A 15,283-nucleotide genomic window follows, 5' to 3' on the forward strand; every position below is an offset into this window, starting at 1 on the left:
GATGTGGGACTCGATCCCCGGACCCTGGGATCATGACTTGAGCTGAAGGCAGACGCTTAAGGACTGAGCCACCCAGGCGCCCCTCACTGATTTTTAAAACACTATCTATGGAGGGGCCACCGTGTGACAAGTACTAAGCATCACTGGTGAGTCCATTCAGCGTTGACATTCTTTCTTTATTGTTACCTAAGGAAGCGTTTGGAAAGGGGAACATGCATACTCTGTTTTGGACATGTTCTCTCAGTCTTCTGAACAAAGATTTCAAAGTTAAAGTCTGTTTTAGCTGGGGGAGAAGTTGAACAGATATATGAATTTAGACTAAGACTTTTATCAAAAGTGTGGAACATGCTAAAGCTTGTGATTATCCAAGAACTCTAAGGAAATAAAAGTGAAAAGGTAAAAGAAAGTAGTAAAATTAGAGGAAATGATCGTGTTCAGGGTTGGGACAGAAGCAGCAGAGAGAGAAGGAGAAAGTACATATACATGTTTTAGAACTGTATGACCCTGTCTAATACAACTTTCTCTTTTTATTTTTTTTAAAGATTTATTTATTCATTTGAGAGAGAGAGAGCACAAGCAGGGGGAGCGGCTGAGGGAAAGGGAGAAGCAGGCTCCCCGCTGAGCAGGGGGCCAGATTCGGGGCTCCATGCCAGGCTCCATCCCAGGACCCTGGGATCATGACCTGAGCTGAAGGCAGACAGCTTAACTGACTGAGCCACCCAGGTGATCCCAAACCATCAACCTTCTCTTAAAAACCCCCCTCACTACCTTCTTTCTTTTCCATGCATTCCCCCATTCATTCTCTCAGTAAATCCTCTTAGTTCTTGGAAAATCTGTCCCAAACCTGACCGGGTCTTCTATATCCACTACTTAAAACACAGCCCAAAAACACCATCATCTTTTACTTGAACTATTACAAAAGCCTCCCAACAGATCTCCCTGCTTCACTCTTGTCCATTTGGTGATGGACCAACCATCAGAAGGGGCAATGATAAATCTCAGAAGAGAAATGATCCCAATCTTTACCCCAGTGGGGTTTCCTTTGGAGGGGGGGTCCCTTTGAAAATATATTGACTTTTAAAAGCCTTGGCCATCCAGGAAAGTAGAGAGAAAGTGGACGTACTCATAAAAGATCCTCCCATGCCCTTTCAGCAGGTAGTGCATCTCTGTGAGCGCTACATTAAATGAAAAAGGCCTAGTCCAGTGACTCTTCCCCAAGCAATTCTGTCCCAGATTGAAGGACTCCGTTAACTCCTACAGGGGAGTGCTGGCCACATTTCTCACGCAAACCTTCTTCCTCTTTAGGGTACACTGGAAAACATGTTTAACAGTGATAATCATTTTACAAGGAGACCACAGAATTACAGATGTTCCCATCAATGATAAATAACACTAATTAAAATACTTTTCTCTTTCCACATAAAATATAATGACTTATATCTCAATAAAGTAAGAATATTCAATTCTCAGGGATGCTTACAGTGAAGATATTTCAAAAATCTTTCCTGCCTAACCCATTGTTCTGTTCACCAATCTTTCAGACTTGTTTTTGTTTCCAACTTATTCATAGAAGTTGATACTCAAAGTTTTCATATCGAAGAACCTACTTTGTGTTTTTCTAACTCACCAAGGTGTTACTTTGTGGTTTGCTTATATGGATCCTTTGGGGTCAGAATGACTGCTGTGTTAAAGATTACTGCACTTGAACATATCTGTAATGCAACAATTCACAAATAGAAGGTGGCTTGTTACATATCACTAAGGTCACTGGGTCAGCCTTCCTACCTTCCTCAATGTTCCCTTCTTGTATGCAGGTGATTACAGATAATTACATATGTTCTACTCTTTCTTACTTCCTATTCTAACATTTCTTTTCTGCAGGTGCCAAGCTTTAGATGTTGCACTTTTTATACTAGGGCATCTTAAATAGCAAATACTCTTCTCTTCAGTGTCTGCACAATTCTCTAATAGTCTCCTTAACTAAGAATTCAAAAGGTCTCACCCTCCAGAAGGTTAAGTAAAATTCAAATAAAGTAAAATTCACAGTCTGGTACTTAAAATAAAATGGTGTATCTCTCGGTTTTTCACAGCATAGTCCATTGAGACAGAATCTCTTCACTTGATGTCGCAAAATTCGTATTTGCTAAAAATGAGGCAGCTCCCAGGAGTTGTTACAAAGACTTAATTTGTCTGTGCTTATTAGCATGTGCATTTGTTGAAAGCAAGGTGGCTAGGCTTGAAGAGACGGGTTAAACCAAATTGAATACAAATAATGTTATAAGACTCATCATATTTTGCTCTTTAGCGTGAGGAAAAATTTCTAAATTGGGTATCTAGGCAGCCAAATAAACTACCCTAATCATAATCATCGTAGTATATTTGTATTATCACTGAAGACTTCAGGCTTAGTTTCACAGATTTGGAGGGCTGAGATCTTTTTAGAGAAGCCTGTGACCATAACAATGCTATTTGACAGGGAATCATCAGAGACCTACTGGTCATTTAAGAGCAAAGTTAGTTTTTGTTTGCATAGCTGTCTGGGTGTGCTCCTTCAATGACACACGTCTGGCCGATTGTATTTACAGATGTGTTAAAGTAGTGAGATACTGTATGAGAGAAAAAGCCCGGGCTCATTTTTTGTTTGTTTTTTATTTTTCTTTTTTAGGGGGGGAGGGGCAGAGGGAAAGGGAGAGAGAGAAAATCCTAAGCAGGCACCACACCCAGCCTGGAGCTGATGAGGGGCTCGATCTCAGGACTCTGAGGTCATGACCTGAGGTGAAATCAAGAGTTGGCCGCTTAACCGACTGAGCCACCCGAGCGGGCGCTCCAAGCCCAGGCTGTTTTTAAACCTAATAGACTCTGGGAACCTGGAATATAATTTGAAGCTCAAACTCCTAGGGACAGGAGTTCTGCTGTGGCCACTTGCAGAAAATTTCCTATAGCAGAAATCTTTCACAAGAATAGCTGCAGCCCACCTGTTGGCTTCTTGGAAAGTCAAAGACTTTGTCAAGAAGTGATTTCAAGGCAGCAAAGTATAAGGGTTAAGTGTGAGGCTTGGAGTTAGGACACAGTTGATTTTCTTTTCTTTCTTTTTTTCCAATTTTTGAATTTTTAATTTTTTTAAAGATTTTATTTGAGAGAGAGCACGAGCTGAAGGGCAGGGGTGGTGGTGGGCAAGGAAGAGGCAGAGGGAAAAGGAGAGAGGGAGAAGCAGATTCCCTGCTGAGCAGGGAGCCTGATGCAGGGCTGGATCCCAGGACCCTGAGATCATGACCCGAGCCCAAGGCAGACATAATGGACTGGGCCGCCCAGGCACCCCTAGAGTTGATTTTTAATCTGTGATCTATCATCTATCAGCTGGGCACATTTTTAACCTTTGCTGACTCTCGGTGTTCTTATACATAAAATGGGAATGATAGTGCCAATCTCATAATGTTGTTTGGGAAGTTAAAGAGGATAATACAAGTGCAGCCCGGAGTGTTGTGCTCAGTAAATGTTTTTGTAGCAATCAGTTATTGCTGTGGTTGAAGTGACCTGGGTTCTTTTCAAGGTTACACATCAATAAAATATCTTCTGAGGTCTCTGAGGGGAATTTTTCTCTATGTTGAAAATGTGTTGTCTGTGATTATGAGTCTACCTGTGTGGCAGAGTTTTACCTACCAGGAGGAAGCATTGTCCCTAGGGTTAGGGTCATACTCAAAGCCACAGATTAGGAATGATCTCTAGTCTTTCCCCTCCACAAGGACTAGTGCACATTCCTGTTCTGACATAGTTCTTAGAGGACAGTTTGTTCCTCAGCAGAGAAAATTCTGTGCCAAGATGGCTGGTTCTCTGGAGTTAAAGCTAAAGTCATTCATACAGCCACTTCTTCACAGTGCGAGTCTGTCCCAGGAAAGCTGGACTGGGTGGCTTTCCCTTTTCTCTCTCCTTTTAATACCCCGCCCCCTCTCAGATTTAGTGCCAAATGGAGTCTGCAGCCTTTCCCTCTTGATGCCAATGTCATTTTAGCTCAGGGCCTCCATTCCCCTTACCTGCCACTGAGTATCTATCAGCATCATCCTGGCCTATGCCAACACACTTCCCTAACTCTGAATTATAGTATCTTAGTTTCTTCCCTTTTAGGAGGCCCCTGGGCTCCAAGAGCTTTGCATGTCAGGAGCAATGGGAGAGCTGTTTTACTAAGCGCAGAAAATTGGCTCCAAGCTGACATGCTGATTTGACCTCTCTACACAGAAACTTCCAGCATCCTTTTCATGCTCCAGTTCATCAATCACCCTTTTACATTATTTTGCCTAATTTCCAAATAAATATTGTGTGAGGGAAATATTATTATCTCTGTTTTACAGTTGAGGGAGTTGGAGTACAGTTCAATCACATGCCCAAGGTTGTCTAGCTAATAACTGAGGGAGTTGGGACTGAACTCTGTTGTAATAAATCCAGCAATTATGCTTCAGAAATACAGAAACCCATTTTTCTTCTAGTCATATTTAAAGTCATATTTTGTATGTCATGAATATAGTTGCCTGCTTTTTATTTTTATTACATCATTTTAAGATAATATATTTTTTAAAAAAAGCAGACTCCCTGGCTGAAACAGCTAAGTATCAACATTAATTGAGTATAAAATATAGTGATTTGTAGTAACAGACAAATTGAAGAAATATCAGAATACTCTGGTTAAGCACTATTTAACGTAAGTCTAGTGTTCTTTCCTCTGCTTGGGTAAAAATTACTTGCTCTAAATCCCCTCCTGGAGCTTCTTACTCGAGAGTGTAGGACTTGCTTTACTTAGATATTGGACAGTCTTCTAAATGCTTGCTCTGTCTGGCCTCAGTCTCCTCCATCTCAGTCATAAACTTGTAAATAGCATATTTATGGCCTTAGAACTAATAAGAAAATGGCATTTTTAGCTTTCCTATTTTTCTGGCTAGTATAACATATGGGAGAGAATACGGACTTGAAGCCCATCAGATGTGGATTCATAATTTACTCTTTGCAAACTTTGGCAAAATTACTTAAGTTTTCTGAGTTTAGTTTTCTTATTTATATGTAAAAAATGATTAAGGTAAGTCACCCAGCCCATAAGTTACTCTTCTAGAAACTGAATTCTTATCTGTTTGACACCTATGCCAATGCTTGTTTCATGAGACCATGCTGCCTCTTGGGCTCTCTCTCTGGCCCATGGGAGCTAATTGTCACACATCAGGTTAGAAGGTGGCAACTCCAAGTCTGCCACAGCAATTGTTCCAGGAATCATGCCCTTCTTAGTATCTTTGATGAGGAATTCTATTACCTGATATATAGTGTAAAATTTTGAATGTTATACTTTCTTTATTAAAGGAGTCATAAATATCCTCAGATTTTCAAGAGTCCTTCCTTGTCTAAAAATGTTACAAACGAATTCCTTGTAATCTAAAATGTCTTCCCATCTCAGATGGTGAATGACTGACGGCTGAGCAAGATAGGCAGATCCAATAATTTTTTTGTAGTGCCTGGTTTTGGTGCCAGTACCTGAGGGTTCTGAAATTCCGAGAACCTGCCCTAAATCAACAAACAGATAACACAAGGGTCTGGAGGCTTTCCCAGATACTCAGCCCAGCAGTCCTGGCCAGATCAGTGTCATTCTAGCCATATCCTTTTCAAAGAAACATATATACGAATGAACTATTAAGGATTCACAAAGAATGGAGAGGAAGGATGTATGGCATAAAGAGAAAGCTCTGCAGGAGTTAGGAATATAATAGAGGCATCCATAGGGTAGGACAGATCCTCTCCTGTTTCATTTTTGTGATGTAGAGTGATTGCCTTTGGAACAGCAAGGCCGACAGTGGGGGAGGGGCGGAAGTGGTGATTGTGCACATTGCTGAAGGAAGGTTACCACTTGTGGTGTCCCTGCCGTGCCCAGGGCTGGTGATAGCTATATGTACCTCAAGGTCAGGAGATGTCTACCCAGCTGCTTATTATCTTTGGCCCTGACAATAATCTCATAACTGCAAATTATTTGTTTTTGTGGAAATCCACCTTTTTTTCTTGGGCAAAGGGAGCAGCTTATTCCTCCTATAGGGTAAAGGGATGGGTCTGTTAATGCTAGCAACCTCATAGAATTTCTGGAACAAATAAGAGTATAGTCTGCATCACAGAATACCATAAAGTAGGCTGAAGTTTTGTAAATGGAGTAAGGACATTTTTGGTACTTAAAGGACTGAAAAATACATGCTCTTCTATAATCATTCTTTTTTAATGTAAGTAGTCCATCGCTGTTTACTTTTATACAGCTTTACCTTCTACATAACCTAACACAGATTAATTTACTCAAGCCACATGAAGAAAAATAAAGTCTAAAAGATTTTTTTAGTTGCATTAAAAAAGGGAACTTATGTCTTATGAGTGCCTATGATATGATATACTCTGGAGGAACTCATTCTTACCCTGTTGAATTCTCACAATAGTCATGTTTTATACCACCCAGGGGAGAAAGGACAACGCAGACGTAGAGAGGTAAGTTACCTTCTCCTATGACACACAGCCTGATGGAGACAGCTGAGAATCAAACCAGTCCCCGAACCTCTGCTCAGTGAATCATCCATCATGTGACACTTGATTAAGAACAATTCCAAGTGGGAAGGAGATGTTACCTGCGGAATTGAATATAGGCGTTGATGCTACATGAAGAAATGATCAGCATTTTAATATGGAGCAAAGTTTCACATAAAGCACTTGTTCAGTTTATCAGATTGAGTTTTGAAGGCATTCCTATTTTGATAGTGTACCCAACTGGAAAGCTGTAAAAGTGAGACCACATTGTTGTCAGATTAGTTATCATTACAAAAACTAATTAATGAGTACTTTCTGGGCAGAGTAACCTAACATACTGTAGGTTATGACACTCAATTATTATTCATCTATTCACTCAGTACCTGTTTATTGATAGACTGTATCAGCTCTGTAGTAGGTGCTGGGGAAACCACAGTGGAAAAAACAGATGAATGTGTGTTATTTAATGGAAATGTGTGTTATTTAATGGAAAAATACATACATATTCATTTGGAACTTTCTGGTTTCTGATAATCTATATCATTATTGATGGTTTCAGGGTTTTGAAGGTGTGGTCCTCACTTCATGTAGGCATCAAAAATAGCAGTATGATGCTATAAGTCCCTCTCAATTGAGCTCAAAGGCCAGAGTAAATGTTAAGATAAGAATATCATTATCCATTCACTATTTGGCCTTACTTCTCACAGTGCCAACCAGAGCTGTAGGGATGTGAATGTAGCAGATTTCAAATCAGCAGTTTGAATAAACAGAATGAGTTCTGGACCCAGTACCCAATATAAAAAGTAGTACCCTATATAAAAAGACAATAGGTTAATCTTTAATGAATTCAACCAATATTAATAAAAAATATTAAGGGGGAAGGGATTAAGACTTCTCTTTCCAATAATCACATACTACAACTAAGAATAATTAGTGAAATTGGGTAGGATATTTTATAATTGATATGTTTAAAAGCACTTAAAGTATAGATTAACTTGAAACTGATACTCACCTATGTTTTTCCTTTTATAGTATCTGCCCATTTATAAGCAATCTATAGATCTAGACACCAAGATGCTAAGGAGAGCTTTGGAAAGTCTCACAGAGCAGGGGAGGCAAAAATTGGAGTTTGGGGAAGGCCCAGTAGAAGGGACCATGGAAAACAGTATAGTCTTTCAGCTGGGCAAACAAAGGGCTATGTATAAGAGTGCAGTTAAAGTAGAAATAGACTGGCCCTCACCAAGAATGAAACCAACTAACATTGAGTCAGCTAAATCTCAGACTAGATTATCTGCAACTTGCCTGCCTGAAACAAAATAAATTCTCTTAGGCAAAAATGATAACATTTAGAACCTTGAATTATCTCTATAGTTTTTTAAATGTATAAAGTCCAGCATTTACTGGAAAATTACCTGGCATGCCAGAAGAAGAGAACAATTGACCAAAACAATGAGAGAACAAATGACAATAGAATATATATACAGAAGATCCTGACTGATTTTTAAATAGCCTTGATTCATATCTCTAAGAAATTATATGACACAATTTATAATTTCAGCATAGAACTGAATCATATGAAAAAGAATCTAACTGATTTTCTAAAAGTGAAAAATACAATAAAAACTTGAGTTCAGTGTATTTCTTTTGAGGTGGAATGGCCCAAACCTCATGGTACCATGCTCTTTTCATGTCCAACTTTTCCATATGATTAAGAAAAGATGATCGTAAAGAAGAGTGTCAGAATCCTGAGGTGAGACCTTGCAGATCTGCCTCCCCCACACTTCCTTCCCCACACTTTTACCTCACTCAGCTTGAGTACTCTGAGCTCATCGGGTCTGAAATTCTCTGTGAAATTGCTTCTGCCATCACAAATCTGAGTCCACGTCCCTCTTCTATGCTCCCACAGCCCTGGAAGTTTCCTCCACCTTCCCACTTATCACATAGACTTCATTTATTAGTTGTTTGTATTTCCCACTAGACTCTTATGCTCAGTGAGAGCAGACAGCTACCATGTTGAAGGTTTTATTTTTAGAATCTACTACAATGTCTGGCATAGATTCTCCCCTTGGCTCAAATAAAGCATTTCTGCCCACAGCCTTATACTTCATGATTTAGTCTTGTGGTCCACATTATTACAAAGAAATACACATCCATTTTTAAAGGAAATCCTGGGACAATGTTTTCACTGTTCCCAAATCATTTTTCTCTTAAATATAAGGTTGATGTAATGATTTGAGGAGGTTTATTTTCTAAGAATTTGTGTTGGATAATGACACAGACTTATGAGGAGGAAATCTAGCAAAATCACTTTATTTTTTATTTATCTATTTTTTTAAAGATTTTATTTATTTATTTGACAGAGAGAAACACACTGAAAGAGGGAACACAAGCAGGGGGAGTAGGAGAGGGAGAAGCAGGCCTCCTGGCAAGCAGGGAGCCCGATGTGGGGCTCCATCCCAGGATCCTGGGATCATAACCTGAGCCGAAGGCAGACGCTTAACGCCTGAGCCACCCAGGCGCCCCTAGCAAAATCACTTTAACATTCTCTAATTAGCAGAGGGTTAAAGAGCAAGATGATTCATGAGTCACAGAAGCCACTGGAATACTACTATTCCAAGGCATCTCTATTTGCTCTCCCATGGCAAGAGTTGTCGCATCAAGAAAATTCATGTAGGCATCTGAAGTCCAGCCTGACACAGAAGATTAGTGGCAGGAAGGAGGGCAAACTGAACCCTAACTTTTCCCTGTAGCTGCGATTGGACTATGGAAAACAGGTGGTAAAAACCCTCTCCTGGACTGAGGCTTCATTACAACCAGAGCAGAATGTCTAAAATAACCAAGTTCTGTTATCGATCCACCCACACATGCACCCCCAGATTCCTGCAGGGCACTTGATCCATCCTATGGTTATTTTACCTCACAGGAGCAAACTCTTCACACAAAAGATCCAAGAAAATCCTGGTGGCATCTGGGAGGAGAGTGAGCATGGCTGAGGGGAATCCCCCTGCGTGGTTTTCCCCATCAATACAAAGCCTGGCCAGACTTCTTGTGCAAGAATGAGTGAAAGAAGTATATATAGCATGTGGTTTATTGCCCCTTGAAAATTGCTGTAATAGAAAATAAAGGAGAAGGCTGCATTTTGCATAAATGTTCTGGAAAAGTTTTATAGTAAACAAAACAAAACACACCTAAAACGAATAGATTCTGCTCTGTGCAATCAATAAAATTGTAAAACTACATATGTATTATTAACTCAAGATTGAAAAAGAATTCACAGCAATGGCAATGGAGTAAAGAGGAACTTGATGTTCAGAAGGAAGAGAAATTAATCACTAACTTAATAATAGAATGGTACATGACATAGAACACAGTGAAGAAAAAGCTACACCAAAATTCAAAAGTGATGTGTGACATTTCCCAAATAAATTTGAGACATTTCCCAAAATATAGCAGAATAGGCCAGGGAGGCAAAAGTAATCAGCGAGAAGATAACACAAGAGAACAGCAAGATATCCAACATTAGGAATCATGAAGAAGAAATAAGAACAAAAGGGAAATAATAAAATGACCTAGATGTAGTAGAAGACAAATTTTCTGATGTGAAGATAAAATTCACAGAATCACAGCGACTTATAGTGGGCCCAGCAAAATTAAAGAAACAAGGCCAATACCTACACACATGCTGGGGAAATTTATAATAATTATTCTTATTTTATTTAAAAAACTCAGCTTATGAGTATGTGGGAGCATTCAGCCCCCTGCGCTGCCCCCCCTCCCCCACACCTAGTGTTTTTATTACAAAGAAGTACTAGGCTTTCTTTGGTCAATTTATTATGCTAACTTCATAAAAACCTGTATTTCCTTTGTAAAATGAAAATACTGATTTATAAGTAAATATTATTAAAAGGCACACAAAACTGGAAAAATAATGGCAGGCTATATGATGGACTAAAATCTATATTAGGAATTTTTACAAAGTATTAAATAACAAATGCCTTACTAAAAAACTTAGAAGTAAAATGTTGGAAATCACAACAGGAAAAATACAAATGGCAATTATTTAGCAAGCCCTCAATAAATGCTGTTAAATAAATGGACAAATAAACAAAATATTGGCAATAAACTTGGCACAAAATAGACAATATATACCTTAAGTACAAAATGCATAAATGAAATATATACTGGCAGTAGATCTAAAAACTGCAAAATAAAACAGCAAATAAAGTTTTGCCTTTTTAAATGTTGAGACAAAAAATGTTTATATGTTAATATCCAATGCTAGTAGAAGTGAGAAAAAATGACATCCTCATACTTTACTGTTGAGAATATAATCTATTAAAATATATAGAAAAAAAGGAAAAATACATAGAGATAAATTTGAATTTATGAAAATTTTATACTTCCTGAAAAATTACTAATTCCACTTATCTTGTAGAGATGTGTATGAAAGCACATTCAGTGGAAGATAATTTATAACAAATTAAAATGAGAAAGAATGTAAATGTCAAACAACGGGAAATTGTTTAGACAAACTCTTGTGTAGTCAGTTTTAGAAGGATACTTAAGGATATTGAAAAATCTTGGGGTGCCTGGTTGGTGCAGTTGGTTAAGCTTCCAACTCTTGGTTTTGGCTCAGGTCATGATCTTAGGGTAGTGATATCAAGCCCCGCATTGGGCTCTGCGCTCATTGTGGACTCTGCTTAAGACTCTCTCCTCTGCACTAATTGTGTAAATAGCACTGCTTATTTATAGTAGTAGCTCTCTCTCTCTCTCTCTCAAAAAAAAAAGTCTTTAAAAAAAGAGGTATTGAAAAATCTTCACAAAGTAATATTAAATGAAAAATAAAAGCAAAAGGATAAACACCTTCATGTTATCTGTATTTACATCTGGATCCAGAGATTACTGTTGGTTGGGTGCACACTTAAGGTTTTTTGTGTCTTCCAATAATGAACATAGTTTACTTGGATAATAAAAAGAGATACCTCTATACATGTTATAAATGTATAGCAAAACTGAGAATGGTGAGGTGAACAGAATTTGAATGCACATTTGTTTGTATTCTCTCAGGATTGCCTGGGGCTCTGCTGGGATGTAGACACATTGTGTTTTATGCCTAAGTGGTGATGACTTTGCGTGTGGAGTGACTTCTTCACATGACCGTTGAGGTTCTTATTCCCAGTTGCCACAAGGTGAAGAAGTCTTCTTCAGAATAGTCAGAGCTGACATTACTGAGCCAGCACTGGTACCAGGCAACATGCTAGGAACTTTGCATGGGTTTTCTCATTTCATCCACACAACAGATCTAACAGTTAGATATTCTCATGCTCATTTTTCACATGAAGACCCTTGGACTGAAAGAACTTAAGTACGTGGTTTAAATTCAGTAGCTAGTTCCTGGAAAAGGTTGGATTTGGATTCAAGTAACCTGATGGTCCCATGAGGAATGCTTATGAAAATCCCCCCCGTTTTTTTTTTTTTTTTTTGAAATTTAGTAAAGTAAATTCACTTCCTTTGCTTTGTAAAGCCTGAGGCTAATCGGACAGCACGTCTGCAGAGAGCTGACAGAGAACCCGTGTTGTCTTTGGAGCCTGGGGGAGAATAATGTAAACTGACATGGCTGCCTCAGATGGCTCTGACTTGGAATTCCATCAAGGGAGATTCTGAAGCCAATTTACTCAGGAACTGCACGAATGAGACGCTATCCTGTCAAAATGCTGTCAAATCATGCCAGGCCTCTCGACTCTTCATTCCAAGAGACACCTGCCACAATAATGGACCAGCAATCTGGCATTCTCACCACATGACGAAGAAAAGTGTTTATCTCGCATACACAGCTACTGTAGTTTTATTTTTAACCTTTTGTGTGATGACTAATTTTACCCTCTAAGTCAGAGGGGCTAGGGATGTGAGTTTCAATCCTGTATACATTTCTTATAAATAGGTGCTTGTTTGGGGAAAACATTATCTTCCTTGAGTATAAATGTTATAGTTTCTCCACTCAAGTGTATATTAACATCTTTGTTTCTCCTTTCTGACTGTTTGGGTTAGACAATTAGCAGCTGTTCACTTACTAGTAGCTCCAATAGTACTACGGTATTGAGGGCATCTGAGTTTACAACCTTGAAGCTATCTAATTGTTTTCCTTTTTTTTGAAATTAATACGCTCAAGTCTATTAAAATCTCTGAAAACTTCAAAAGAAAAGGGAAAAGAAAAAATGACATAATAGCTAAAAACAAACAGACAAAAGCAGCCATTTATTTCCTCCTGAATTCATTTAACAAGCATTTAGTGAAAATTGACTGTGTTCGGTGCTGGGGATACAAAGATAAACAATCCAGAGACCTGGCCAGGCAGGACCTTAGAGTCCAGATAAAGACGCCAAAATGCAAATTAATAATTAAACACACCATATGGCCTCAAACCTTGCTCAGAATGAGGGAGATTAGAAACACGAGGAGAAAAAAAAGTTATGATGCAGAAGAGCAGAAGCAGGGTCACCTAGCCATTTTGGGAATATAACGAAGGCTTTTAAGAGGAAGCAAGGCTGGAGCTGTGTGGCTTCCACTTTTCTTAGATGAAAAGCGGAAGAGGAAGGAAAGGAAGGAGGAAGAGGAAGAAAAGCAGGAGGAGAGCAATAGAATAGGACATGGCTTTTCTGTAGGACACTTAGGCCTGAAGCAGTCAAAGCCTTTGTAAGGACATGCACATCCTTCGACCCAGGAACTCTGCCTTCAGGAGTTTACACTGGGTATTCACAAAGATTTAGCTACATAGCACTGCTTATTTATAGTAGCATAGAATTATAAACAACTAATATGACCCAAGTAATGTTTTTAAATAATTTTAATTGATAATGTTTTTAATAGCCATAAAATGAATAATATTATTCTCTTATTAAAAATGAAAAAAAACCAGATAATAGTATGGAAAAACACTCCCAATAAATAGCCTTAAAATGTAAAAGCACATCCTATTATATCACTTTTGTAAAAAAAAAATATGAAGTGCACATACATGCTATTTCTGAACGTTCTCCATTCAAAGATGAATGTTTTATCCAATTTTCTGAAATCATGCTGTGTCTTAAAATTAATATCAAAAGATTTTTGGCAGCCACCAAGCAAGGGAGTGAGTTGAAATGTGGTTATTATCTGCCCGTGTGGTAACTTCATGGGTTCCAAGGGGAAATTATTGATTGATTATCACTTCAGTTATGCTCATTGGTAGCATCTCAAGTATTTAAAAGTTAAAAATAGATTCTTAATTGTTGCTAAAAATATCTTCCAAAATAGTGGATGCAACATTGAAATTAAAAGTTATTGCTCATGCAGCAGACATCATGTCACACAGGCGGTAATATAATTAAAGACCATAGAAACCATCACCTCAAAAACATCCTTGAAATTTGCTGAGAGTAGATCCTGTATTCTCGCCACAAGTGCCAAGTGCGCATGACACACCCTCCCCCTAAAGGGCACTATGTGAAGTGATGGATGTGCTAATTAACCTGACTGAGGTAACCATTTCACAAAGTATGTGTATATCCAGTTGTCACTTTGGAGACTTTAAATATATACAATTTTATTTGTCAGTTACACCTCAACAAAGCTAGGGGGAAAGAAGGGATCCTGGAATTTTCAAAGATGTCACTCAGGTGCCAAACATATTCTGTCAAAATTTTCCATGAGACTTGCAAGGAAAGCTTTTTAATATTCTACACTGTTAGAATAAAATTAAAAAAAAAAAACAACTAGGCCTTTAATGAATTTGGGAATGGAATTTGAACTCCAGTATTCTTTGATTTTCCTTGAAATAAGTTAGTAATCATAAAGGGCCTCTAATTTCAAGCACCCAATCAGGAACTAGGAAAAACTGTGTGCTTTTGTGATGCTTTTACCACAGTCTGTGGCCAAAGTGAATTATGGGATTTTTAGTCTCTGAGTGTGAAGGAGGTTTCAATTCAGACTTGGTGACACAAAAGAAGAAAAATATCACAGATGTGTATTAATGTATTCAATATTTTCTCGGCAAAATTTTTTTGTACATTAAATATTTCTTTTTTCCCCAAAAGCTGTTATTGAATCATTAAGTGGTTTTATATAAAATGGAATATTAGAATATATATGTGAGAATCAAGAAAATATATTTTTATATTAATTATACATACAGTCCTACCTTCTTTAGTCCTACATAGCAAAAATATTGTAATATCATATATAAGAAATGTGTTTACATCTCATAAATGAAATTTGAATTATTCTTCATTTTCTCCTTTTTCTTCAGTGTTCTAAATTATTTTTACAACTTAAAGTTTTTATTTACATTAATAGTTAACTAATCTAATCTTTTAAAAAATTTATATTCTCCTGTAAGCCAGTCTTTATTTTTACCCCACACTTTACCTTATAGCATCACTTTTGATCCTTTATTTCCTAGAGTTCATATTTTTTGATATTATAAAATTATGATTTTCTTCTCTCACTTGATTGCTTCATTTGTCTCTTCTGTCTCGCAGAGGATGGTGCTTTGCATTTTCTGTTTACTCATTCTTAAATGAAGAGATAAGTTAGATGTGGTATTTACCTTAAACTATTCTCCTTGGGTTCCCTCTGTGTTCTGTGTTATAAATGTCAGTCTTATCAGTTCTGGAGTCCAACACTTGTGGAGGAAGCGGAGAGGAGACCCGGCCAAGGGCAACCCAGCATGGAATTTGGTCTTGGTGAGCTCCTGGCTGTTTCTTGATGCCTC

General features: G+C 38.0%; 1 long non-coding RNA gene across 1 annotated transcript in view; it reads left to right on the forward strand.

Annotated features, from left to right (window-relative positions):
• The window catches only part of LOC141370685 (uncharacterized), a 329,861-nt gene extending 323,213 nt beyond the window's left edge, over window positions 1–6,648 (forward strand). Inside the window, exon 5 of the long non-coding RNA XR_012374943.1 lies at window positions 6,470–6,648. This is a non-coding gene — a long non-coding RNA (uncharacterized lncRNA). The remainder of the gene's footprint in view (window positions 1–6,469) is intronic.
• The last annotated feature ends 8,635 nt before the right edge of the window (window positions 6,649–15,283 follow it).

Source organism: Callorhinus ursinus, unplaced genomic scaffold (genome assembly GCF_003265705.2).
Source record: "Callorhinus ursinus isolate GAN/ISIS: 27379988/994484 unplaced genomic scaffold, GSC_fseal_2.0 scaffold42, whole genome shotgun sequence".
In the NCBI taxonomy this organism is placed as follows: Eukaryota; Metazoa; Chordata; class Mammalia; order Carnivora; family Otariidae; genus Callorhinus; species Callorhinus ursinus.